The sequence below is a fragment of the Mustela nigripes genome, chromosome 6 (assembly GCF_022355385.1).
Source record: "Mustela nigripes isolate SB6536 chromosome 6, MUSNIG.SB6536, whole genome shotgun sequence".
Lineage (NCBI taxonomy): Eukaryota > Metazoa > Chordata > Mammalia > Carnivora > Mustelidae > Mustela > Mustela nigripes.
In genome coordinates, this window is record NC_081562.1 from 102,976,748 (window position 1) to 103,004,046 (window position 27,299).

At 44.5% G+C, this 27,299-nt stretch overlaps 1 long non-coding RNA gene across 1 annotated transcript; it reads left to right on the forward strand.

The window, feature by feature from the left end:
• Window positions 1-2,369: 2,369 nt before the first annotated feature.
• Window positions 2,370-27,017, forward strand: LOC132020828 (uncharacterized). The gene is made up of 3 exons (XR_009405102.1): window positions 2,370-2,546; window positions 2,700-2,792; window positions 26,524-27,017. It is a non-coding gene; the product is annotated as an uncharacterized LOC132020828 (long non-coding RNA).
• The last annotated feature ends 282 nt before the right edge of the window (window positions 27,018-27,299 follow it).

A 27,299-nucleotide genomic window follows, 5' to 3' on the forward strand; every position in this document is an offset into this window, starting at 1 on the left:
CAAGGCAGCCTGATGGCCTGGTCCTGGGAGCTCATGTTCAGCCCCGGGAGGCCAGTCACTGTCATGCACGCCTCTTGGTCCCCTGGGCTATTCTTCCTCTGCTGACCTGTAGGCTGGGTTCTTCCTTTTCTGCCTGTTGGGTGCAAGATCTTCATGTTTCTAGCTTCTTCTGGCACCAGGCACCACTGTAGCTTTGAAGGGTAAGGGAGATGCATTGGTTGGGTTCCCCAGGAAGTAGAAGTTGAGGCAGAGTCAGGAGTGCAAGGGATTTTGAGGGGAGTATGTGCGAAAGAAGGAGAACAAGCAGACTTGGGCAGGGGAACCCATAAGATTCACACTGAAATTCTCTGGCAGCTTGATGGGGAGTGACAGAGCAAGGACTGCCCAACCAAGGAGCCCTACATGGTGGAGAAATTGCTGGGTCTTCATACAACCACCTCCCTCCCACCTGTCCCCTCCAAGGAAGTTGAAGTGGACCCCGAGGGAGCTAAAATCTGGCACCTATTATCTAGACACGCTCTTTAAAAGGGGAGCTGAGCAATACTTGTCCTCATCACCAGTGCTGCAGGCAAAGCCAGACAGTAAGTACTCCAGGAATCAGTTACTGACTCAGTCATGGACTACAGACCTGGACTATAAACTGAAGAGCGGGTTGATTCCCATCTCCCCCCACCTCCTTTTCTTGTGGGTCACATCATGAGTGGTGTGTCACTGAGCTGGGTGGACTCTGCAAGGTCTTTGGGCCTCAGTATTCAAGGACTTGGGGACAGGTGAGTTACCTCATGTCCCTTGTGCTGTTACTCCCACTTGAATTCATGTCTCTGCTGAGGGCCACAGTCACCATGGTCCTTGTCACCGTGTTCCCAAATTTTCTGTGGTGCTAGATTGCTAGTGCAACTAAAAAGGTATAATACAAAAGAAAATTCTAGTTCACCTTGTCTTCTAGAAATCTCTTGTATTTGGAACAGTCACATGCTATGCCAAACAGAGGATGAATACAGTGACCTTCTGGGTTCTACGGTCTTGACTGCCTTCCTCCTTACCCTAAAAGGGCTGTAGAGACTTCAGTGGCCTAATGGAGGTGGAAGCCTTTGAGCACCTCATTCCAAAGTTATCAGAGCATCTTTTGCCTAAGGCTCTTGAAACCTCTTAAAAGCACCACCATATTTTCATCAAATAAAAATTGCCCAAGAGAGATCTCCTCATTACCAGCCCTTGGTGGGAATCTGGCATTCATCCTCACATTCCCTTATGATCACAGTCTTACCACAAAGGGCATCATTCTGTTAGTTTATCGGCAGAGCAGTCTAGGGCAGAAGGCAAAAGCATCAGAGTATCTTGTCCGCCTCCTCCCCTCTGCTGGGGTCCTGGCCGTTGTTCACCAGCATGGTCCCTAGCACTCTGGTCTCTTTGGCATGGTTATTTTGTTTGCCAAGTTAACTTTTATTTAATTCTACTTCCCACTGAAGACCCACTGAGAGAATTTTGCCCACTGTTTAAATCATGGGACTAGTATGTTACTGGGAAGAGTATGTCCAAGGTGCTGTGGGAACAGGCTAGGCAGAAGACAAAGCCTGCTCACATAGGAAGGGACTTCCCTTCATTTCCTCATTTACAGGTGAAGCCAACACAGTGAGCAGGTGCCTGGCAGGGCTGGACTCAGTTCACCTGATCCAAGTAGCCTGGTTCTTGCTTCTAAGGTATAGAGTGAGGTGGAAAGAACTCAGGCTTTAGAGTGATGGGCTCTGGGGCAGATGACTTAGCCACTAAGAGTCTCAGTCTTCTCAACAATAAATTAGAGACCATAACTCCCACCCTGCAAGATTGCTCTGACCAGAGATAATATATGAAGAATGTATGAATCATAATAGACACTCAGTAAGGGGTAACTATTAAAATCATTACATTTTCTGCTATAACTTCAACAAGGAGTTATTGGACAGGTACTCTATCTATCCATCTGTTCAAACATCCATTCATTCATAAAACATTTCTGAACTCAGAATTGTGTTAGGCTCAATGAAGGGTCCTACCAAGAAATAGAAAGCAGGCTCCCTTGAGTCCAGAAAACTCAAACTCAAGTGGAAAACAATAAATTAGAGGAGAGTCAAATTATAAAATGGAAACCATCACACCTTCTCGACCATGCTGTAAGAGTGAAGTGGGAAAGCCTTCAGGCTCAGCCTCTGGCCCCAGGTGGATTCTCTTAATGGATAGCCTGACTAGAGTTGTATCTTACATGGGGACAGACACAGTCTGTCAATCTTCTATGAACCCGTGAAGCATGAGTTTTAGGGTCCCTCAATTGGAAGGGCTTCTTCCAAAAGTCTCTGTACCTAATTTTGTTTCTCTTGCCTATAGGGGGCCCCCCAAAGTGCATAAACTTCAAGGCCTCAAATCTTGGATTATCCCTTATGGAGGATTGCATTTTAAAGTCAGAAGGTTAAGTAGGAATCTACAAGTTCATGCCTCGCAGCATGCCCTCGGAGCATTGGGAGTGAGGAGATGAGATGAAGAATCAGGATACCTTGAGATCTGAAAGGAAGGTATGAATCAAGGCAGGCCAAACTGGGGAGCAAGAATTTGAAAGTTGGAAGCCTGAGGCAATGAGAGAAGAGATGAAGGGGTCAGGTGGGGGGGATGTGAGGGTAGGGAACTGTACTTGAAGCAAAATACCTATACAGTTTTCACTTTACCAGTGCGAGAATGGAGTATAATGCATAATGGTGGGACCGTGTTTGGAGCCACGATGATCTGCGCGCTTCTTCCTTGAGCACCGTGACTTCGGACAGGTCAGGGAACACTTCAGAATTTCAGTTTCAGTTGTGAATGCTAATAGTCCTACTCATCTTGAAAGTGTTACTTTTGAAATTTCAGATTACAAAATTAGGGAGATATTTTTGTGGAAATGATTTGTGAACCATAAAGAACTCTGTTTACTAATATAGGTTCTAATTCATTTTACTCATACTACAGATAGAATTTTCTTGTTCACCAATGTGATAATAGTGGAAATTACCCTTAGAGGAAAAAAAACAAAAACAAAAACAAACAAAAAAACCCTCTACCCCTAGTATTCCCAGAGTATAAGCTCCAGCTTATTTACATGATTTTAAGCAATTCCCGAACTTCTCCAAGCCTCAGTTTCTCTATCTAAAGCATGGGAGTTATTATATTTTGTCTTTAAACCAGTGAGGTAAATCTTGATCAGATTTATCTTTAAGTTGCCTGGGAGGAAATAAATGAAAATCACCCAATTCACTTTCCATATTCTGACCTTTCCTAGAATATGGAAAGGAGAATGCCTCAAGACTTTGAGTAACAGGGAAACACCCTGAGGGCCACAGCCCCCTTGGGCCAGACAGTAATGAGAATGACATTGGTTGAGTGCTAGCTGTTGGACATACAGCTTTGCCCCAGACTCCTAATGGGCCCGAATGGTTTGCCTTATACAGATATTTGCAGGGAATATCAGAGAGACTACTTAAGTTCCCAACCCCGATAAATGAAGGAGCGGTACTTCAAACACAGGTCAGTGTTGGAGCCTCCCTTTGCTGGTGCTCCCTGGTTGATTTTCAGCTCCTTTGTGTCCAGGGCAAAGACGATTGAACCAATAGTCTACAGGGAGTCAGGCTGGTCACAGGTGAGGAAACATGAGGAAGCATAAGCCTCTTGTAGACTCTGGTATGTTGTGAAATTGCTAGCTATTGTTTTTAAACCAGGGAGAAAGTTTCCACGCATGCTCTGACAGAAGGATTGGTTTCAATGTCTGCTGGTTTTTGCCACCATTGCCTTTTCTGGATCAGTGTCCCAAATAAGAGACTCCATGTTCCTTGTAGGTCATGGCTGTTTCTGTTAACCCATCTTTTCAAAGCTCTAATAAAAGAGGCCATCATGGTGCCCGCATGTCACAGAAAGAATGTGACCTCACAGCACCACACGGCAAAAAGGGTTCAAAAGCAAAGACGACCTCAATTTTGGAGCGTTTCCACTTGTGATGTTTGGCATCCTTCAGACATGGTCTGAGAAACTGACAGGACCAGCATCTTCTCAGCATCCAACTATTGAGGAATGACCCGGATGGGAGGATCTCCTCCTGCCACAGATATACCTGTGGCACTGACCACCCTTCCCCCAACCCTTAAGGCAGTGTCTCTTCTCTATCCCATGCGTACCCCACTTGGTTCACAGGTCTCCACTATTAGATGAGTAATAAAGTAGGATATAAGCCTCCCTTCTGGCCAATCCCAGAAATAAAGTAACATGTTCAAACACCCTGTTATTATTATTACCAATGATAATAAGAGGAATAATGAGCAAGAATTGCTTTTATTAAATAAATCAGGAAAATGCACTTTACAACATGTTCCAGAGACACGTCAAGAGGCTCTCTAAATGCTTGGATGGTGTTGGAGCATGCGTTGCTTACCATTACGAGGGAGTTTCTCTACAATTACTGGTCTCTCAACAGCAGGTTAGGACTCATCTTATAAATATATAATAACATAAACGGGCTTTCTGTTTATCAACTATTACATTACAAGTGTGTGTTTTCCTCCTATAAACCCTCTTTTTTTTAATAAGTGTATTTTGGAAATGATACCATAATTGTCATTTAAAGTCTAAGATAGTTAACCTTGATCTGTTGCTATTCTTCTCAATTTTAGAGTTAAGAGGGAAATCTTTGTTCACTTAGCTCTATAACTTTCTCTAGGGTCAAGTGCAATATTCTGAACATGCCAAGCATGCAATAAAGGTGCCCAATAATTGGCTTTTTTTTTTTTTTGAGTGAATGAATAACTACAGAGATCTTAGATGTCATCGGCATCACTCCCTTGCATCTTAATGGGGCTGTACCTGAAACCATCCTAGAATGGTAGCAATAACAATGTGGGGGAGGGGAAACGGACTGGTTTAGTCAGTATAGCATATGACTCTTGATCTCAGTGTTATGAGTTCAAACCCCACATAAGGTGTAGAGATTACTAAAAATAAATCTTTATTTTAATTTATTTTATTTTTGAGAAAGAGAGAGCACTTGTGCAGGTGGGTGGGGGCAGAGGGAAGGGAGACAGAGAAACTTAAGTAGGCTCCACACCCAATGTGGAGCCCGATCCTGAGCTTGACCTCACAACCCTGAGGTCATGACCAGAGCTGAAATCAAGAGTCAGACATTCAACTAACTAAGCCACCCAGGTGCTCCATAAAGAAAATCCTTAAAAAATAAAATAAAATAAAATAAAATAAAAATACATAGGCAAGCACACAGCTTGAGAGTAAATATGTCCAAAGTTGGAATTCAGTCTTCAGTGTGCCTAGTGTATCCGATAACTGGAATAGGTAGTTTTTTCATTCAGTCCCCCATTTTTCAAAATTATTTTCCATAATAATCATTTTCTTGGTTAGTTCTACAGTTTTAAAATAGAAATTAAAATTTAAAAGATAAACAATAATATTAAAGATATCATCCAAATTTAGTGAAATACTTTATACATTGTCCAAAATGAATTGTTACTAAAGAAAATATTATACCTTGCAGTTCACACTCCGTTCCTGTGTTTTAGAATTTAAACCTAAATAAGACTCTAAGTCCTCACTGCCTCTACGCTTACTGTGTTGTTATCTTTTTCAGTGTGTAGGGTTTTTTCCAAAACCATCAAGCAATTCTCAAGTTCTCAGTGGACACTGGGTGTTCCACAAATTAAACTCAATTCTGATGCCGGCTCTCTGGAGACTGTGTCAGATCCCAAAAGTAAGGGTTCAGTCCTACAGGACTCATCACATTTCCAACACCAATCTCAGGTTCTGGATATTACTTGTTCTTCTAACCAACTGGCTATAAATAAGAGGTACCTATGACCCTCTCCTTGCATTCGATTAATTTGCTGGAGGAGCTCACAGAACTCAGGGCACTAGTTTTCTTACTAGATACTGGTTTATTACCAAGGATATTAAAGGATATGAGTCAATAAGCAGATAAAGAAATATTTTGGGGTGAGGTCTAGAAAGGTCTTGAACCCTGGCACTTCGGTCCCAGTGGAGTTGGGGAAGTGCCATCCTTCCAGCTCATGGACGCATTCGGGTTCACCAACATGGAAATGCTCTGAAACCCTCCTTTTTGTTTTTTATGGAGGCACTATTACAAAGGCACAATTGATTAAATCATTGGTCGTTGGCGATCTCTTCAACCTCCAACTTCACTCCTGAGAGGTAAAGGAGGAAAGGGTGTGACTGAAAGTTCCAAAACTCAAAGCCTTGTTAGTTCCCTGGACAACCAGCCCCCATCCCTAGGGGCTTTCCAAAAGTCACCTCATTAGCGTAATCCGGGTTGTGGTGGAAAGGAGCTTGCTGTGAATAACAAGACACTCATTTCACCTTTATGGCTCTGAAGTGGTTCCAGCAACTAAGGACAAAAGAGCAAATATTATAACAAAAGATGCTCCCATTGCTCTCATCATTCAGGAAATTCCAAGAGTTTGGGGAGCTAAGCCAGGAACTGTGAACAAAGACCAAAATATATATGTATCACACCATTTATTTCAAATCAGCTGCTTAAATGTGAGAAGTTATGATACCACAGGGAGTGAAGATATGAAGTATGTCTGGAGGAGAGTTCCAACAATTCAGAACCATCATATGCCCTTGCAAACATACCCTTGGAAACAGAGTCCTTTGGCTGAGTCCTCAGGGGTAGGGTGGGTCAGGGAAATGGGACTATATAGCTGGGAGTTCCTTTTTTTTTTTTTTTTTTTTTTTTTAATAAAAGCTGGGAATTCTTAAAATTAACTGCCATATGGAAGATAATGTTCCCTAAAAATGGGCTAATTTGAATCACATAAGTGCTGTCTGTCTGTATAAACTCAACAGTAATCATAGCAACTATTTAGAACTGAGACCAGTACAAGGTTTGGTGGGGCAGGGAGCATTTGCTCAATGACTGTGTTTAGAACTGCAGTGGCATGTCAGGTCCATTGACTTCAGCTTCATTACTGTTTTTAAATTCTCTACAGAAAATGCCCCCCCATTACCGTCTCCTTGCGAGCAGTCCATCCTCAGAAAACTCATACGAAAGGAGCGAGGTTAGGGAGGGCAAGAGTGATCCAGCTGCCTGCCCACAGAGGAAAGCTGCTCTTCTCAGCTCCACAGGGCCTTCACCTCTGCCAACTGACAAAACTAAAACAATCTGGTAGTGAGTCTGATGTCTTTATTCAAAGGAAAATAATCCATGAATTGGGGGAGCGTAGTGCCTCACACGGGGGACCCTTCCTGAGGGATCTGGGACAAGTTTGAGTTCTATAGAGCCTGAGAAAAGACAATGCAGAAATGGCATGATTGGCTAGCTGGTTCTGTTTTTCAGGGCAAGATAACTAGCCAAAGCTGAGCTGGAGGATTGTGATTGGGGTATGTTACATTTCCACCTCCCCCGACCCATAGGTGTATCTCAAAAGTACAGGCTGACTTAACTTTAGATTTAGGACCTGGGCTGGGCCACTGTGGGGGCCTCCACTATGTGATGTGGGTCCAGACATATGGAATAACTCTACCGCCTCTCACATTGGTCTCCCTGCGGAGGGAACTCACGTCTGAGTCCAGCAGGGCTGAGGTGGTAGTAACAGAAAGGGCCACTGATTAAACCCTGTGAGATTTTAGGGTATGACAAATTCAGTTAAGGGGTCTTTCTCAGCAGTGTATTACCCCGAAGTAACAGGGCTCATTTTGTCCCCTCACTATAGAATGCCACGTGGCTGTGCAGGACCTGCTATACTCTGCAGTACCCAGTGCCCAGAAGAGGGTGATAAGCTCAAGAGAAAATAGCCATAGAGCCCAGGTAATAGCTGACCACAGTGGTGACCTGGCAGGCACTCCCACTGAACCATTGGCTACATGCCTAATTACAATGTTATGTAAGATTTCTGTGATCTTGCCCTTGCTGGGGAGGAAATATTATCCTCTCCTCTTCAAGGTTCTTTTGGCTGGTCTAAGAATTAAATTGACTTGAGAAATTAGCAGGAGAAAATCAAATTTAATTACAAACCAACTAGGGTTCCATGAGAGTATGAGGCCCACAGTCAGCTAGGTAGCTGAGGCTTACATGCCATCCAGAAAGACAGAGAAGGGGGTAGGAGTCTTGGGACTTCAAAAGGAAGGAAGACAATTCATAGGAAGGTGAAAAAGACTTAATGTTTGGTAAACAAATGTTTGTTGGACTCTACTGAAACAATGGGACCCATAGAGGAATTTTAATAAACAGATTTGCTAAGTTCCTGTCTGCCACACCTACTTCATATTATACTATCATTATCTGTGGTAATAGCTCCCTTCCTGGAGCAAGTCCTCCCAACTAAATTTTTTGGGGCAGTTAGGGGGAAGGTCAAAGTGTCTTCTTGAGTCTTCTGTTTCTTAAAAATAATTAGGCTAAAATAATCTGCAAGTCACTGATACACATTTTGGAGTGGCAAATTTTGTATCCTTCCCCGTAAAAATAAGAACTTCCACAGAGTTTACCTTGTGTTCCTCTTCCAGTAATTCTATAAGGTGAATACAATCACTACCAGCCTTATATCATAGCTTTTAAACAATCTGATCCAGAGAGAATGATCATTTCTCCAAAGGTTATCCAGCAAAGACTTGAACCCTGGTCCCTTTAAGCTTTTGTTTTTTGGAGTAATCCTGGTGGCCTTGAACAAAGCTGGCAAAGAAGGAACCATGAAATGTGCACTAAAAATTTTGATATTACGTGGCTTGTGAATATGGAAACTCAGAGGCCAGAAATGAAAAACTAAGGCTTCTTTAAAAATAATTTTTAAAAAAAAATTATTTATTTATTTGACAGACAGAGATCACAAGTAGGCAGAGAGACAGGCAGAGAGAAAGGAAGGGAAGCAGGCTCCCGGGCAGAGAGCCCAATGTGGGGCTTGATCCCAGGACCCTGGGATCATGACCTGAGCCAAAGGCAGAGGCTTTAACCCACTGAGCTACCCAGGCGCCCCTAAAAATAATTTAAAAAAAAAAGAATTTATTTATTTATTTGACAGAGAGAGATCACAAGTAGGCAGAGAGGCAGGCAGAGTGAGAGGAAGGGAAGCAGGCCCCTTGCTGAGCAGACAGCCCGATGCGGGACTCCATCCCAGGACCCTGAGATCATGACCTGAGCGGAAGGCAGCGGCTTAACACACTGAGCCACCCAGGCGCCCCTTAAAAATAATTAAAAATAAAAACATTTTTATTGAGATATAACCTCATGGAGTGAAGTACACAAACCTAAGTGTACAGTAGATGATCTAAGCTTAGAATCCCATCTGGATCAAGCTAGAAAGCATTTCTAGTACCCTACAGGTCTCACCTTTAAGGTGAGAACCTAACCTCCAGCAGACCTGGCCCTCTCCAGGGATAATCCCTCATTCTGGGCTCTCTCTCAAGAGATTAAAGGTTATTTTCTCTTATGCTGACATTTACTATACCAAACAACTTACAAGACTGATATTTCTCATAAAATTAATTATTTTTGTAATTAACTGAGCAAAAGTGACACACCCCATCCTAAGATGTTTGTCCTTGTTCCCCACTCCTAGAATGAGCTGTCCCCAGATATTTACCAGCATTGCTCCCCCACCTCCATCATGTCTTTACTCAAAGCTCTTCTCTGTGAGGATTCCTCTGAGCAGACTACTTAAAATCGTAACCCCCCCCCACATTCCATATTCTACCCCTTCCACAACACTTCCCACTACTTGACATCATCTACACTTTCCTTACTTGTTTACTCTCTAGTCTGCACCCCGACTAGAATGTAAGCTCCTTGAAGACAAGGCTGTTGGGCCATTTGGCCTGCTGCTGGATCCCTGGGGGGCACTGAGGATCTGCTCAATAAATATTTGTTTGAAGAAATGAATATCATGTAGCCTGACCCCCCAAAAAACTCAAGCAAATGACTGAAAACTTAGTTTGAACATTCACTTCTAGTTTGGGAAGTTAAATGTAGAATTGTATACATTTTATTGGGAATTACAAGCTCATTCTTAGTAGGTTACTATGAGTTACAAATGTGAAGAGGACATTCAAGGAAAGATGAAGGTCTTCAGGATCAGAAGGAATCATGGCTCTGCCATTCCCTAGCTATATGAGCTTGGGCAGCTGTGTTTACTGCCCTGACCCTCGGTTTTCTCCTTGTTTGAAAAATGGGGCTGAGAGCATGGCTGTTTCACAGGACAGTCGTGAGCATTAGGTAAAGAGTTGTTTAATAAAGGGAACTTATTTTTATTATGCTCTTCTCAGAGTCATATTAATGCTACATAATTCAAACCTTAGCAAGGAAGCTGGAGCAAGTTTTATCCCCATGCCTGCAGCTATAAAGAAGTGCCTTGTAAATGAGCAATTATATTTCTCAAAGTTCCTTAAACCCACACTCATCTCTCTGATTACATTCCATATTACTGGGCTGAGATAAGAGTTAAGAGTTCTACAACCAGATGCCTTTAAGATACCCAGTGGAAATTTCTCACAAAATTGGTGGGTGTAAACAAGACCCGGCCACTTCTTGAAGATGCCCTCCAGATTTCTCTTCAGGCCATGTGACTCTATGCCGCTCTTAACCTTGCAGGAGGGCTCTTTTACCTATAGATTCAGGATCTCCAAGCCCATCAACATGATTAGATGGCCTAGAAGGTCTTTCTTCCAAGACTCCCCAGACCGGGGTTGGGGGGGGCGGTGTTGGAGGCAAGAGGGAGCTGAGAGAACACTGCCATCCAACCGCTAGAGATGCTAAGAATTCCATTATAGCTTTATTCTTTGGCATGGGTCTCTTGTCTCTTAGTCTGCAGGAGGTTATCAATCATTAATCCCTTCATGTGAATGACTTTTCCAGCTCCTTTCATAAAAGCAAGGGAGAAGAGGGGAAGGGGAAAATAAGAGTGAGAAGTAACTAAGGAAAAGGTGCCAGCTGTGAGGGGGAAAGCTCCTGAAAGAGATTCGAGCTGGGAGCTGCTAGCCTGAGTTCTTGCAAGTGTGCTTCTGAGTCCAGGGGTGGAAGTCTTCGCTCTGGCTGGACACACAGCCCCCTCTGTGACCTGTCAGCATTTTTTATTTCACGGTTGCTCTGAAGAGGTTGCTGTCCCCCACTTAACAGTTTGTTATACTTTTCTGGCATTCAGCATTTCTTAGAGACTGGGGGCTCCAAGGGAAGCCTGGAAGCTGAAGAAGTTGTTCATAAACTAAGGCCATAGGCAAACAAACAAACCAAAGAAAAGATGGAGGAAGTGTTCTGATCTAGGTTTCCAGGGCGTGTGCCTCTGACTGTTGCTACTGCAACTTTTTCCTTGTAGGCGATTAGATTTCAGTGGAACCGGAAGAAGACTTGTTTTCCACCTACAGCTGCATAGAGTACACGGTGTAATTGAATGCCATGCAGTAAATGCTCTGACCAGTAATTTGTGACTACTCAATAAATATTTCCTGCATGCTTGCTGTGTGTAAAACATAGGATAAAAGGCTACTTTGGTGAACAGGACAGACAAAGCCCCCACTGCTGGGATTTGCATTCCTGAGGGGTGAGAAAGACAGCAAAGAAATAAAAATAAATAAGAAAATTGTGGATCACGATAGTGCCATCAAGAAAACAGAGTCTTGTGATAAGAGGGCCCGTGTGTGTTGATGATGTGATAGGTTGGTCAGGAAAATCCTTTCTGAGGACAGGACGTTTGAAGTCAGACTTGAATTCTTGAGGATAGTGCAGATGTGTGTGAACAGGGAAATGGCATGTTCAAAGGCCCTGAGACAGGAATCACTAAGTACTTGAAAGATCCATGTGCTTAGATCACAGAGAGAGAGATGGGAAGAAGCAAAAGATAAGGTCAGAGAGGATGGCCAGATTTGCAAGACCTCATTACCATGGGAAGAAGTGTTCAAGAAAGGGAGATGACAGTGGGTGGTTTTAGAGCAGAGGCATTGCCTGCCTCTGTTTTTTTTTTTTTTTTTTTTTAAGATTTTATTTACCTGAGAGAGAGCAAGAGAGAGCAGAGAGAGCGGGGGCGGGGGTGGCGAGGGGAGAGGAATGGAGGGGAAGGGTGGAAAAGCATGTCAAGCAAACTCGGTGCTGAGGGAGGAACCGATGTGGGGCTCGATCTCTCGAGTCTGAGACCACGACCTGACCAGAAACCAAGAGCAGAATGCTTAACCAACTGAACCACCCAGCTGCCCCACTATTCCACTGCAATATTTTAATTGCACAATGAGATTGGAAAGAAAATTTCCTCCAGTTAACTGTTCTCATGTTTCAAAGATGCTTACTAAATATCTGTTGAAAGAATGAACTCGGGATTCCTGGGTGGCTCAGTTGGATAAGCATCTGCTTTTGGCTCAGATCATGATCCCAGGGTCCTGGGATCGAGTCCGCATAGGGCTCCTTGCTCGATGGGGAGCCTGCTTCTCTCTCCGCCTGCTCTGCCTGCTGCTTCCTCTCTCTGTGCTCACTCTCTCTCTCTCTCTCTCTCTCTGACAAATAAAATCTTAAAAAAAGAAAGAAAGAAAGAAAGAATGAATGAATGAATGAATCACAGAAGAGAGCCAAAAGCTGGTCAAAAGGACAGTGGCCTCAACCTGGAGCTGGAAGAGGCGCCATGCCGCTCAGCCGGATGCATGACCCTGGGCAGTTCATGGAACCCCTTCAAATCTCAGTGTTGTCATCTGTAGAATGGGGTAATAGCTCCCTGAATTGCTCCAGGAAGGTGCAGTGAGGATCAAAGGAGAAATGTGAAAAATGCATATAGGAAGAGCGATGGATGATAACGCGGATGATGATGCTAAGTTTTTGGTTATGTTAAGCCACAGCGGGATGCTTGACTTTAACTCTTAATCCTTCGATTCCATGAGTTATCTTCCAGCTTTGTTTGGAGTCCATTATACTTCTCAGCCTGGACTCCTGTCAGGTGGGTGGCTGGCAGTCCTGCCTCTGCTTATTCTTAAGGCCTCAAGGGAAAGCCCCACGCTCTTGTACACAGTACAGATCCCTTGTCCTTGCTGTGGTACCAAACAGCTGACAATATGCTTTCCGAGATGTTATCTTATCCTGTGCCGGCTCCTCTGTAAAGGAGGTGGTCAGGTTTGATTTCCTCTACCCTGCCTCTCTTCCCAAGACTCCTGGCCATTCTCAGCTGTGTCTTTCCAGGCTAACAGGTCCTAAAGGTTTTTCTTCTTTGTCTTATTAGAGAGACTAATCATGGCTAGGGTGATGGGTGTCTATTTTGTGGGAAAGAAATTCTGTAAACCCTCCCTAAGTGTTCCTGTGTTTTGCAGCTTGTCAGACAGCCCTTGGCTCTAATCTGAATCCCCGTGACTAGAACCACAGCCTCTGAGCCTCAGCTGTGTCTTCGGGTACCTCTAGAGCAGCACCATTTTCTGGCACCAAGATGTTTGTTTGTTTGTTTGTTTGTTTGTTTTTAGATTTTATTTATTTATTTGGGAGAGAGAGAGCACACAAGCAGGGAGAGAGGCAGACTGAGAAGCAGACTCCCCACTGAGCAGGGAGCCAGATGTGGGGCTCGATCCCAGGAACCCAGGGGTCATAACCTGAGCCAAAGGCAGATGCTTAACCGACTGAGCCACCCAGATGCTTCGAGATGTCTGTTTTGTGTTGACCCAGGCATGCAGATTGTCAGAGTAGGAAGGAGTCTTGAAGATAAGCAATTGCATCTTCTTGTTTTGGCCCCCCAGGGGCACAGTCGCAGTTAGAACTGGTCGTGGCACTTTTATACATCTCACGAGGAGCACGGCCTCTCAAGCTCCCCACCAGTACCAGTGGCTAAGGACCTGGCAAACTTTCAACAGTGAGAACATAGTAGAAATGTGACCCTTTTTCCTAGAGAACTGTGAGATGGTCCTTCCAGATTCCTGCTAGTGGAGGGCTTCAGAATGAGGAAACAGAAGAAAAAGCCAATGGAAGCATGAACTATTGGCTGGTGTTCTTGGGACTGAGCAGCCTGTTTCCTGGGGATGTGGACTCAGGCAATCCTATTCAAAGCTCTCTCTGCTTATTTACAAACTGTCATGTCCTTTGCTGAGCCTCAGTGTTCTTGTCTGTGAATTAGGGATAAGAATCATGGAGTATTTTGAAGGATTAAATACACTTCTGCACTGTGCCCCAGGCTTCTCCGTTTCTAGTCACGGGTGGGGTTTGGAGTAGATGGCCTCAGAAGACCAAGAGGGAAAGAAAGACATCTTAGTTATCAAACAGCTTTCACTAACCAGACTTTGCTGAGCTATTTTCCATAAATCAGACACCCTTGAATTATGTTACCCTTGAAATCCAGAAAGGTATGAAAATCAAGGGAGAACATACTGGGGACAAAATGCTTTTTGGGTTCTGCCAGCTCAAGCTCCTGTGGAAAGTAAATTTATGAAAGATGCTTGACTGAACCTCAAGCCTGGCTGCCTTCCCCGCCCACCACAGAAGCTCAGCGGGCCAGACAGCCCACAGGAGGAGCGCCCAGGACAGTCTCCAACCACCATCACTCAGTTGCCCACACCCATGGCTGCCCAGAGCCAAGACGGGCTAGGGGAGACAGGGTCACACTGCACAAAAGGGTTTACAACTCAAATCCTTGAAATATACATGTGCCAGGGCACCTGGGTGGCTCAGCCGGTTGAAAGTCTGCCTTCAGGTCAGGTCATGATCCCTGCATCCTGAGATCAAGCCCTGCATTGGGCTCCCTGCTCATTAGGGAGCCTCCTTCTCCCTCTCCCTCTGCTGCTCCCCCTGCTTGTATACTCTCTCTCTCTATCAAATAAATCAATAAAATCTAATATATACATTAGATTTATATATATATATATAAATTTATAAATTTTATTGTTTTGACATAGATTTTATATATATGCCAAATGCTCTAGTTTCCCAAAGTTCACAGGTCAGTTGAGATGTACTCAAGTCCCTGATCGGTGAACACAGGGATAATAGAAACTTGGGAATTTTTATGAGTTTTGACTGTTTCCTAAGGTAGACAATAGACCTACCTTGAGCTGCTTTCTCTAAGGTCATATTAAAGTGAATTTGTATTCCCTGGGCGCACATTTATTTTGTGAGGGATGGGATAAGGGTGGACGAGAGGCTTGTGTTGAGGGCAGAGGGGAGCATTTACCCTCAGATCAGGCGAGATGCCCATCTTCCGAATTAGGGTTGACCAGTTGGCTTACTTGTGCTAGGACCCTCTATGTGAGCAGGTAGAATTCACGAGAGAGTCCCTAGTGTTGCATCGCTTGGCTCTTAGTCTTAGCTGCTGTCCATGCAGCTCCCCCACCTCTCACTCATTAATGAGCACAGGGGAAGAGAGAAGTCCATTTTCCCCTTACCCTGACCAGGTCCTAGGCTTGACAGGGATATGCAGATCATTGTAAAATGAGCGAGACTCTGCCTTTCTTGCCTCCCCTCTTCACCCCTTCATGTTTTGAATCAGTGGCACTCACTCCAGGAGGCTGCTTGACACTCCCATTCCCCAACCCTGTGCTTATAGCAGATAAACTCTCATAAACAGTGGACGGGGAGAGAGATGCCGATAAAGATGCGGATAAAGAATGCCTTCAGGATAGTAAGAGAAAGCATCCGTACTTCTTGGGTGTTGAATTCACGTGGGAAGCAGCCCCCTTTCCCCCAGGTCCGTTTTTGGTATGTCTTGCCTGGGACAGAAGGTAGGGTTTTTGCTTTTGCTATAATAAAATCAATGCCTCCTTCTTAAAGAAGGAGCAAGGGCTTAATATTTTAGGCAGCCCAGGGCAGACTAGGGTGAGGATTTTGTAAACAACCTGGAGTCAGAAACGACAGAGGTTGATGGATAACTCTACATTAAGTTTGGAGTGGGATCTTGTACCCCTCCTGTCCCCTTCTCCTGCCCTTCTTCCCCTGCTGTGCGTCGCTGATTTCACACCGGCACCAATGGACGTGCCTCCCTCCAGTGATTCAAGGGGTACGAGAGGGTGGGAGAGTCCTAAGAGGAAATTTAACCCCAGGACCCTTTCCATCAGAGAGGCGAGGCATTGTCTAAACAATCTGTCACATGAAAGATGGGTCTCTGTCCTCTGTGTCAGGGAGTGTTAGCAGAACGTCATCTGTAAAGGGGATGAGAAATCCCTTTTATCTTGGCCTGTTTCTTTTAAGCAGTTTTACCGCTCTTAGAATACCTTTCTGCTGAAAATATTCTGAATGTCCGCTGCCCGCTTCCTATCCATTTGCAGAAGGAAGAATTCTTCCCACATCCCTACCTGACCCTTGCTAAGTAGTTGCTTGTCCAGGGGCCCAGAAAAGCGGGTCAAAAGCTGGACTGAAAAACCAACTGCACATTTCATCTGGCTCCCAAAGTAGAAAGGACAGGACCGACCTATGTTTGCATGGACAAGCACATTCTGCAAAGTTGAATAGTAGCGCGGTAGTGGCAGACCAAAGACTTAGGAGTCAGCCAGGACTGGGTTCAGATCCTATCTCCACTCCTTAAAAACCTGTGTGCCTGGGGCGCCTGGGTGGCTCAGTGGGTTAAAGCCTTTGCATTCAGCTTGGGTCATCATCTCAGAGTCCTGGGATCGAGCCCTGCATTGGGCTCTCTGCTTAGCGAGGAGTCTGCTTCCTCCTCTCTCTCTGCCTGCTTCTCTCCCTACTTGTGATCTCTGTCTGTCAAATAAATAAATAAAATCTTAAAAAAAAAAAAAAAAGCTGTGTGCCTTTGGGCAAATGATGCCCTCTTTAAATACTTTCCTTGCCTGTTTGTTGTGAGGATTAAAGATCATGTGTGCAAAGTGTCTGGAACATAGTGTGTACTAAATAAATGATAATTCTAGCAATCTTCATTGAGTTGTTTTTTTCTTTAGATTTTTATTTACTTATTTGACAGATCACAAGTAGACAGAGAGGCAGGCAGAGAGAGAGAGAGGGGGAAGCAGGACTCCCTGCTGAGCAGAGAGCCCGCTGCGGGGCTCCATCCCAGGACCCTGAGATCATGACCTGAGCCAAAGGCAGACGCTTAACCCACTGGCCACCCGGCGCCCCCAATGAGCAATTTTTAGCATATTCTCTCACAGGTCATTCTTACATATGTGCTATTAATACTTATGTTCATCAATAAATAATTGACTTACCAAAAAATTATTGAAAAATAATGAGAGTAAAGAATTAGGTCAGAAACCCAGAGCTTAAAATTTCAAGTGAAACACAAAAGAGAAATCATCTGATTCCTACTACACGGGTCTCCGGGCCATCTTGCTTGAAATTTGGGGTGCCATGAAGGGCAAAGGAGGTAGCTGGCTCTCTTCTTTGGACAAAGGTCAGTCCGGCACCTTCAGTCTGCTCATCACTTGTCTCAGATACGCAGCCTGTGCACTCTGCAGTCTGTTTCTGGAGAGCAGGGTCTATGAAATCGCTGCTCACAATTCAGCAGCCACTGGCTGCCTGGAGGGACTGGTTTATTGACGGATAGTTGGCTAAGCCAGCCCAGCACCAAGGTGTAGCTGTGTCTGGGTCTGGCGATAGAGGCAGAGCCTTCATTAGAGAATTTAAGGGGATGAACATTGAGGCTTCCCAGGAAACTGCCCACGGGAGGATGGACAGTTTGTCTTCCAGTTTGTTTGTTTTAAAATAGCTTCGGAGAGAAGAAGGAAGGGATGTGGGGAAGGTGGCTCAGTTCTCACTGTGGGCCCTCTGCATGCTGGCCCTCTGAAGATCCTGAGCGCTTCACTGTGAAGAGTGCGGTCCTGAGTCATGGGTCTCGTTCTCTCTCTAACTTCCCATGTGAAACAGCTCATTTTCTGAGCCTCAGTGACCTGGTATGTAAGACCACTAAGATCTGCTAAGATTTCTTTTCTGAAGATTTTATTTATTTATTTGAGAGAGAGTGAAAGAGAGAGAGTGAGAGTTCATGAGAAGGGGGAAGGTCAGAGGAAGAAGCAGACGCCCCCCACCCCCATGCTGAATAAGGAGCCCGATGTGGGACTTGATCCTGGGACTCCGAGATCGTGACCTGAGCCAAAGGCAGTCGCTTAGCCAACTGAACCACCCAGGTGCCCCACTGCTAAGATTTCTTAACAGGACAAATATTCTATGATTCACTTCCCAGGGTTTATGTTGATGAAGAGTTGGAGTTTTGAAGAGTTACTGACTTTTTCTACTAAGATTCCAGTATGCCAGAGATTTCTGGACAATGTGTGCCTCTCAGGGACTTAATCTGCCAGAGGCTTACCCCATGGACCCATCTGGGAGCCCCTAATCTGCCATTTTCAAGTCAAGCCCTGGATGTTAATGATATTACAAGGTCAGGAATTTGGGCCTCTAGCTTATTATGTTAGACCATTCAATACTCACATAGTGAGCCAATGACTAAGGTGGCCTCCAGGACCGACCAGGGAGGAGTTAGTCTCCTGCTGAAACATACCGTCGTCTGGAGCCATCCAGTGTTTCATCTCTTTTGGTGAAGCCATAAATCACTTCTTGTCCCACAGTTATTTTCATTTGTCTGCAGATCCCCAAACATGTAGGAGTCAAGTTGCTGCCCCATTCTCATCACCACAGAGTCACTGGGAATTGCATGCTCTACCAAATGCCTCCAGGAAGAAGATATGCTTTTCATTCATTCATTTCACAAATATCTATAGAGCATCTACATGTGACAGGTGCTGCCCTAAGCATTCCCAATTTAATCAGGAACAAACACCAAACCCACCCTCTGCTCTGAAGGACTTTACAGCCCAGTGGGGGGCAGATATCCATACAATATGCCAACATTCAAACCAACCCTTGTGTAACTTCCAACTCAGCGGAAGCATTCTGAAAGAAAGGAGACTGTTCTGGGCGAGGGCTTGCTGATGGTCTCTTCAAAGCCCCCTCTCCCTTTTCTTTAGTTGCTGAATCCCTATTTGGTTAGAAGGGATAGAGGGCCCAGCTGGAATTTTACTTTCCCTAGCCTCTACTGAAGACAGGTGTGGCTGTTGAGTCAATTTGGGTAGAGTAGGGTAGAAGTTCTTGGGTGGGACTGCTAGGAACTCTCTCTAACAGAAGGTAGGTGTCGTGATGGCCAGAGCTCTGGCGAGCCCTTTGACAAGCCTGAGGAAGAGGGCTCTGTCCCAGTAGACACTGTAGTTTCATCACTAGTCTCGGCTGCCTGTCTCTGGGCTGTTTGTTTCGTGAGAGAAAAGACACGCTCTCCCCATCATTGTCTTTCCCCTCCACCACCAACCGATCTTGTTGAAACCACTGTGTGGGGATGGGGAGTGGGGTGGGTGTCTTTGCTGCTTAGAGATGAATGAAATTCCTAGCTGATAGAGCATTTCACATAGAAACCTGATCCCTGTTGGGAGGGTGTATGAAGAGAGGGGGCACATACCAAGGAGGAGTGGGAAGTAGCAGGAAGAGGTGCTGGAGAGGGGATGGCTGGGTTTGGAGAAAGGATCAGCCGGAAGAGGCCCCCTGGGGAGAGGAAGCAGGCTGTGTTCCCTGGAGCTAGAGGCCAGGGCAGGTAGGATGCAGAATCTGAACAGTGGAGGGGAATGAGTCAGGGAGGTGGGCGGGACCCATACCACACTGGCCTTTGGACATCTCCCTGAGAGCAGCAGGAAACTGCTGAAGAGGAAGAAGCAAAGGAGGGTATGATCACTTTTGGAGGGGTCATCTAAGCAGTAAGGAGTAGAAAAGAGTGGAAGCCAGGAAACTAGTTTCTGTACTTTGAAGCCCAGAAGGGGCTAGATGGGAGGGATGCTTTGTAGCCTGGATGAAGATGCTAACAATTGAGGAAAGTGAACGGCTCTGAAAGCCATTCAGGAGGTAAAATTAATAATACCTTTGGAAGTCAATTGAAGATACAGGAGGGAGAGAGAAGACAGATTTGAGCTCAAACTGTCTGGGTTAAGTTCTGGCTTTATCATTCACTATGTCTTATCTTTACTATCTCACATAGTTTCAGTTTTCTTATAGGAAATATGGATAATATCATTCCCAGGAAAATATCCCCAAATAATACCCGACTCTGAGATTTGCTGGGGATTGAATAAGACAGCACGTGTAAAAGTACTTGAAAAAATAAAGTGTTACAAATATAAATATCAAGCTTTCTACTAACAATGATTAAAATAAGAAATATTTGGACCATCTCAGCTCTTGATAGCAAAAATTATTAACAGTAGTTACCATTCACTGTGTCAAGATGTTGTGTACTTTACAAATATCAATTTTCAACTTCGCCACAATCTTTGAGATCACTGTCCCAATGTCTCAAGTGAGAAAATTGCAAATGAGAAAGATCAAGTAATTCCCAAAGTCATGTAATTAGCAAATGAGAGAAGTGGGATTTGAACCAGAGCTGTCCAGAGTCAAACTCTGCAACAGTACCCTGTACAGTACTGTGCCCGGGCCTCAGGTCCTGTTTCTGGTAGGTAATATCTTATCTCTGTGTGATGCCTTCATTTCTTCTGGGATCTGTATTTACAGTTCAACTTATTTTCAGATGACAGAGCTGTGCTTTTCCCATAGAATTGATGTTGCTGGCACCCCATGAGACACGTAATGTGTACATGGAATTATTATTCAAAATAATATGTTCTTCCCTTCACCTTATGTGCCTTCTTTCTCTTCCTAGCTCTTAAAGCACCTGCTGTTGTACTATACATCTACTTAATTACCCAATTCCGATCTGGTGGCTCAAGTAGAAGCTTGAGGTTCGTCTGTCTTATTTCCCTTCTGTATGCGCCAGGGTTTGGAACAGTGCCAGGCACAAAGTGGGCACTTGGTATTAATTTGTTGCATAAATGAATGAATAAGGTTTGAAATGGCCCCAGGTACATTGCTTTATCCTGTCTCCTGTCTCATGAACACAACTGTAGAAAAGCTGACCAAGTTAGAGGAACCCTTGATAGTTGACGAGTCTATGAGTGGTTCTCAATAGACAGGAGGCAATTTCAAAACCCCTTGTGGGTTTTTTTTCAAATCAGCTACGTGTTCATTCAATTCCCCCCTCTCCTTCCCACCCTTCTTTCCTCCTGTGTTGGACAGAAGTTTTCTGAGGGCAGAGACCTCACCTCAGCAGCCATATTTGGTGTCTCACACTCAGTACTTCCCCAGACATCAATGAGCAGGCAGGAACTAGTGAATTACAGGTTCTTGTCTCTTTACCGTAGGCTGCCATGGCCTGGCCCACAATAGCTCAATCTATAGGTCCTCGAGCGCCAACACAAAGCTGGCTCAAAGGCAGAGTCAGGTTGGGGAAGATGGGAATCTCTCCAACAGGGCTGATTGTATTAGCTAGCCCTGCAGGGCCAAGTGGCCTGGGATGACTAGCAGGGAGGTGCGGAGTGGGGAAGGTCTGCTCTGGTAGAGCAACAGCTGCACGCACATGAGGTCCCACCCATTGTTGTCACCTAGGAGTGACAGAAATTCTGCTCCACATAACTTCTGCTAATAGTTAGGGATCCATATATTAGAAAGGAAGGGATTCAAGTAGAATTCAAACTAGGTTTGAATGTCACCTCTGCCACACACACAGGCAGTTTCTTACCTCACCCAACCTCAAACACTTCCTGGGCCAAATGGAGACGAAGATACCTCAACCTACAACTTACAAAAATGTGAAGTGAGGGAAAAGGTAGTGTGAGGGGTTCACACCAACCTGAGGTCCTTAACCTCATTAAGTTGCTTCGAAAATAAAATGAGATAATGTATACAAGGATTTAGCACAGTATTGACCCTTACAAGCCCTGGAAAAATCATCATTAAATTGCCTTACAAACTATAAAATACCGCACTCATGAAAGGGATTATTACATACCTAGTGGGAGGCTCCCCAGAGGTCAGGGAAAGGACCCCTCCCAAGCCTCACTCCCATGGCCCTACCCAGATGCTTGACATTCCAGCCTCTGGCCCTTTGGGCACCTCTGTTGAAATGCAGATTTTATCTAGTACTGTTTAATGGCATTCATTCAAGTTATTAGCACCTTAACTCTAATCAGATTAACCTCCGCTGAAATAGGAGTCTTGGGCCAGAGAAATGTGAAGTGAGGGAAAAGGTAGTGTGAGGGGTTCACACCAACCTGAGGTCCTTAACCCTTGGATGGCCTGGTAGGACTTACAGCAGGGACTCAGGGGGCCTGGGGAGCTGGAGGCACACTACCCCACCCCCACCCCTGCCCAGCCCTGCCCAAAGAGTAGGGACTGAAGCAACAAGGCACCAGGTGCTCCAAAATGAGCAAAGCTCTCTTTCGGTCCTCGCCTTGCTGTTGGGATGATCAGCCAGCGATTTACTTATAAAGCCCGAAGGAGTTCGTGGTGGTCTGGGATCCTACAGTTTCTCAATCAATAGATCTTAAAAGGTTCAACTAGTCTTCTGGGGAGATGGGGAGGTGGGGAGAGGTGGAGGGAGGGACTCCTGATGGGCAGACTTTTTCCTTAATTAATAGATTTTATGTTTCTGAGTGGGTTTACGGAAAAATTGAGCAGAAGGTACAGAGTTCCCTTATACTCCTCCAAGCCCTCAGTTTCTCCTGTTACTCACATCTTGTCATTAGTGTGAGACCTTTGTTGTAAAAGATGAACCAAAATTATTAGCTGAGGTTCGTGGCTTGTGAACTTCACAAGGGGCCACTCCTTGCGTCATACAATCTGGGGGTTCTGCTGGATGTACAATGTCATGAGTCCTCCGCTATGGCATCCTACAGAATATTTCACTGCCCTAAGTCCCTTTGCCATTGGAGGAGTCCTTACCTTCACAGTAGGTTGAGAGCACCAGTGTTGGGTTGGGCCTTGTTTTAGAGGGAGTGCACCTGTCCAGAGATCCACAGGTGAGAATGCAACCCCCCTTCCCTACTGCTCAGGGGAAAGATCCAGCCCCACTTGTGGGGGCCCCCCAGGGGCTGGAGGTGGGTGGGACCAGCTTAGCACCCTGGGTGGAAAGCACTCCTTTCCTTCTTCTGTTCTTGTTCCCTTTCTTTTGTTAATACTTTATCTTTTCAGGGTTTATTTATTTATTTATTTTTATCTTTTCAGGTTTTAAATCTTTTGGCAGGCCCTTTAGAAAAGTCTTAGAGGTCCTTTGCTAATTGTTATTAACCTTGACTAAACGTTGGAATCACCTACAGAAGTTTTAAAAAAAAAAAAATCTCAGTGCCTGGGATCTACCCTGGTTTGGTGGACTTGGATTTCCCCAGGGTGAGGCCCAGGCACAGGTATTGATTCAGAACCTCCCCAGGGAATCTGAGGCTAAGTGCAGCCCGGGTGGCCAGCCTGTTCTAGGTAACATGCCTGTTACCTAGGTGTGGGGAGGGGGCGGCTGGAGGGGGGCTCCTTCCAGGGGACCCTCCCACCTCAAAGCAGGAGGAGATCACAGAGGTCTCTATCATGCAAGTCGCTCAGGAGAGAATACTGCACATTTTCGCAGCTGTTCACAGAAGGGCAGGTACAGGATGGTGGAGCAACATTCTTTAAAATCCCGAAAAACTGGGAAAACCTAATGCGGAGACGATCACATAAAAGTGGCAGCTCCAATGAAGTAGACAGACCCGTGAGCCTTACCGCGCTGGGCGATATTCACGATAGGCACCCCCTGCTTGAGCCCGGGAGCTGACCAGTCGGAACAGAAGCCTGACGGGCAGAGTCCAGGAGGCCGCCCTGTCGCTGCGCCCGCACACCCGGGGGGAATATCAGCTTTGCTGACACATGAGAAACATCTCCAGGGTGTCGTTAAGTGGAAAACGCCAGTACCAGAACAGCATGAAGAGTGTGATTCCCTTTATGTAAATAAAAAACAAGCACTAAAAATAGGCGTAAATCTACATATTGGACAGTAAATGCAGAGAAAAAAAAAAAAAAAAAAAGCCGGGAAAGAGATTAGTCCTGGGAGTGGTGTGGGAATGGTAAAGAGGCTTTTTAACATTTTGGTTGGTGCCATTCTGTATTATTTGAATTTTTTGTGGTGAACATTTGTTCATGTATGATACTGAAATTAAAAAAAAAAAAAAAAAAGTAATGATTTTCTTATGAGAAAAAAAAAAAATGCCTGTGGGCCCAGAGTTCCAGGCTGTAGTTCCGGTTCCCTCACTTGGTAGCAGGGCCGGCCACCTGGCCCTTCTGCGCCTCAGTGTCCCTATCTACGAAGTGAGGATCCTGTGATTTCACACGCACAAGGTGGGAATGAGGATTAGCACCAATGCAAATGTGTGTCTGAAGCCAGGTGGGGAAGGCTGCCTTCCCTCACCAGATAAAAATGGAAAGGATTTCCTTTTTAGCGATTCCGGCTGAGAGCGGATGGGTTTGCGTAAGGTGGAAGAGCGGTGTGCTCCGCAGGACTCACTGTGCCCCTTCCCGCTTCTAGTCAAGCTACCTCATTCCCATGTGTTTCTGTTTGTCTATTAATCCACTCCCCCAAAAGTCCAGTAAGCAAGCGTTGTTCCTTGAATTGTGCGTATAAACCCCAGGAAGTGACCTTATTGGGAAATTAAGGTCGTGGCAGATGTAATTGGTTAAAATGAGGTCATACTGGAAGAGGCTGGGCCCTTAACCCAAGAAGGCTGGTGTCCTTACAGGAAGGACGCACAGGGGAGAATGACAGGTGACAAACGGCTGCGGAAGCAAGCCCAGGAAGGCCGAGGATCGCCAGCCCCTCCAACTTGCTACCACCTTCAGCATGCTTTTGTACGGTGTTCTCCTCCTGCTTTGTAGTTGCTCCCATGCGAAGCTTCAACCCCCGCGCGCCATCTCCCGGCATGGAAGCCCATCGAAGCAAGAGCCTGTATCTTATTAATCTTTGATTTCTAGTGTCTGGCAGATTATTGTCACTTAGCATGTGCTCAAAAATGCACATTAAGTCTATTCCTTCAGTAATAAAAGATCCTTGCTGATAGCAAATATGACCCTGGGGTCCAGGACCTGGGTTGCAGTCTCTGGTGGCCTTGGCTCTCCTTTGCGACCTTGCCGACCCCCACCCCCACTCCCCAACCGGGTTCTGGAAGGTTTGTATGCCCTCCTGGTTGGTTGCTAATGTTTTCCTTCTCCAACACTTGGTGGCTTTTGCTAAGAAATACGTGGTCATTTCTGTTTCTCTGACCCTACCAAGTATTATACTTTATAAGAAGGGCTTTTGATATCATTCAGTCTTTTTTTCAATGAACTTGGATCAGAAGATGCTGAGGGCTGCTCACTGGTGTTACATGCAGCATATTTCTTCCTGAGATGCTGTCTACATAACATAAAATGAAATAAAGGTATCCATCCATATAATCTGAGCTCTGAACCAGCAAAAAGTTAGAGACCTATATAGAATTTCCATTATTGAAATGGAAAATGGGGAAATGTTCATTAGATAATATTAAAGGAAATGATAAAAAATCACACATGCTGTGATCTTGCCATACCTACCACTAAAAAAATGATACACTCAGAAAAAGACAAGGCTGGAAAATAATCACCAAATTGTTAAATTATCTTTGGTTGTGAGATTATTATTTTGCTTCCTTAATATTTTTGTTTTCTACAATGAGCATATATTACTTTATTTTTTTAAAAGAGTTTTTTATTTTTCTTTTTTTTAGAGAGAGAGCATTTGAGCGCACACAGAGGAGCAGATGGAGAGAGAGAGTCTCAAGCTGACTCCCCGCTGAGCGTGGAGCCCGACATGGGGGCTCGATCTCATGACACTGAGATGTCAATAGGCAATAGGCTAGGCATCCCCTTCACTTTTTCTTCCAATGACTATCTCGTTGAGCCAAGATCATTTATTTAACATGCAAAATTATCATAAATGCTCTTAAATCTATTTCTTTCTTTAAAAAAAAATTCTCTATTCATTAGAGACTGAGCACAAGCAAAGGGAGAGGCAGAGGGAGAGGGGGAAGCATACTCCCCACTGAACTGGGAGCCCAACGTGGGCTTGATCCCAGGACTTAGAGATCACAACCTGAGCCGAAGGCAGACGTTTAACCATCTGAGCCACCCAGGCACCCCCTCTTAAGTCTATTTCTGAATTTTCTATCTGGTGTTAGCGATCTTTGTTTCTATTCACGTTTTAAGGACTTTGAATAGTTTTTTATATATGGTAGTTTTAATCATCCTTGTTACTTTCATCTTGACAAAATTTTCCTGTCTATTCTTGGTAATTTTTCCACATGAAATTTAGAACCAACTAGTCTATTTCCAAAAAAATGCCCTTTTGGTATTTTTATTGGGATGACATTAAATTTACAGATGAGCTATCTTTGACAGCTTTATGGTGTTGAGAATCCTAGGACACAGTGTGCCTCTGCATTGTTAAATCTCCTGTTGTGTCCTTCAGTAGCATTAAAATTATAAATTATGGAGCCTGAATTGCTTGTTAAGTTTATTTTCAGGATTAAAAAATTAAAGAAAATTTTTTTTTCTTAATTTTTTGCTTCTTCTAAATAGGGTCTTTGCTTTCTTTGTATTTTGTAACAGGCTATTTTTATAGCTGTGAGTCATGCTTGATTTCCATACACATGGAATTTATTGAATTCTACTTGAGTTTGCTGTATTTTTCCTTTGATTCTCCTTTTTTCCAGGTATACAAGGGATCTGCAAACTATGTCTTCTGGGACAAGGCCAGCCATGGACTTTTTTGATACAACTGAGAACAAAAAAATTTGGGGTGGAGGAGGGGCAGAGGGAGAGGGAGAGAGAATCCCAGGCAGACTCTGCACTGAGCACGGAGCTGATCATCGAGCCGAGTAAGGAGCCTGACTCAGGCTTGATCTCATGATCCTGAGATCATCCCTGGAGCAGAAACCAAGAGTCTGATGCTCAACTGATGGGGCCATCCAGGCACCTGGGATTTTTTTTTTCACATTTTGAAAGAACTGTTTTAAAGAAGAAGGAAGAAGGAAAAAGATGACACAGAAATCATTTGCTATCTGGTCCTTTAAAGGATGAGTTCAGTGACTGTTAAAGTATACAATACTTTCACTTGCCTTTAATAATAATTTATCTCTACCTTTCTAATTTTTATATGTCTGATTTCTATTTCTTCTTTAACTACCTTTTCTGGGGTTTGATGATACTGGGCAACTGTGTTCTGTTCCTGAGAGTAAGGGAATTCCTTTTCATGTTTGTGGATTTAGGAGGATACTGGCTATTAGGTTATGACAGGTGTATGCTATCATCTGAAGAAAGTACCTATCTATTCTTACTTTCTTAAGCATTTTACAGACACTAACAATTAAACAATGTTTAATTTTATTTTTCACCATCTATGGAGAATGTCATCTTTTTTCTCTGTTAAAATGGAGAACCATACAAAAAGTTTTCAATATTAAATCATTTTTACAGTTCTGGAATCAGC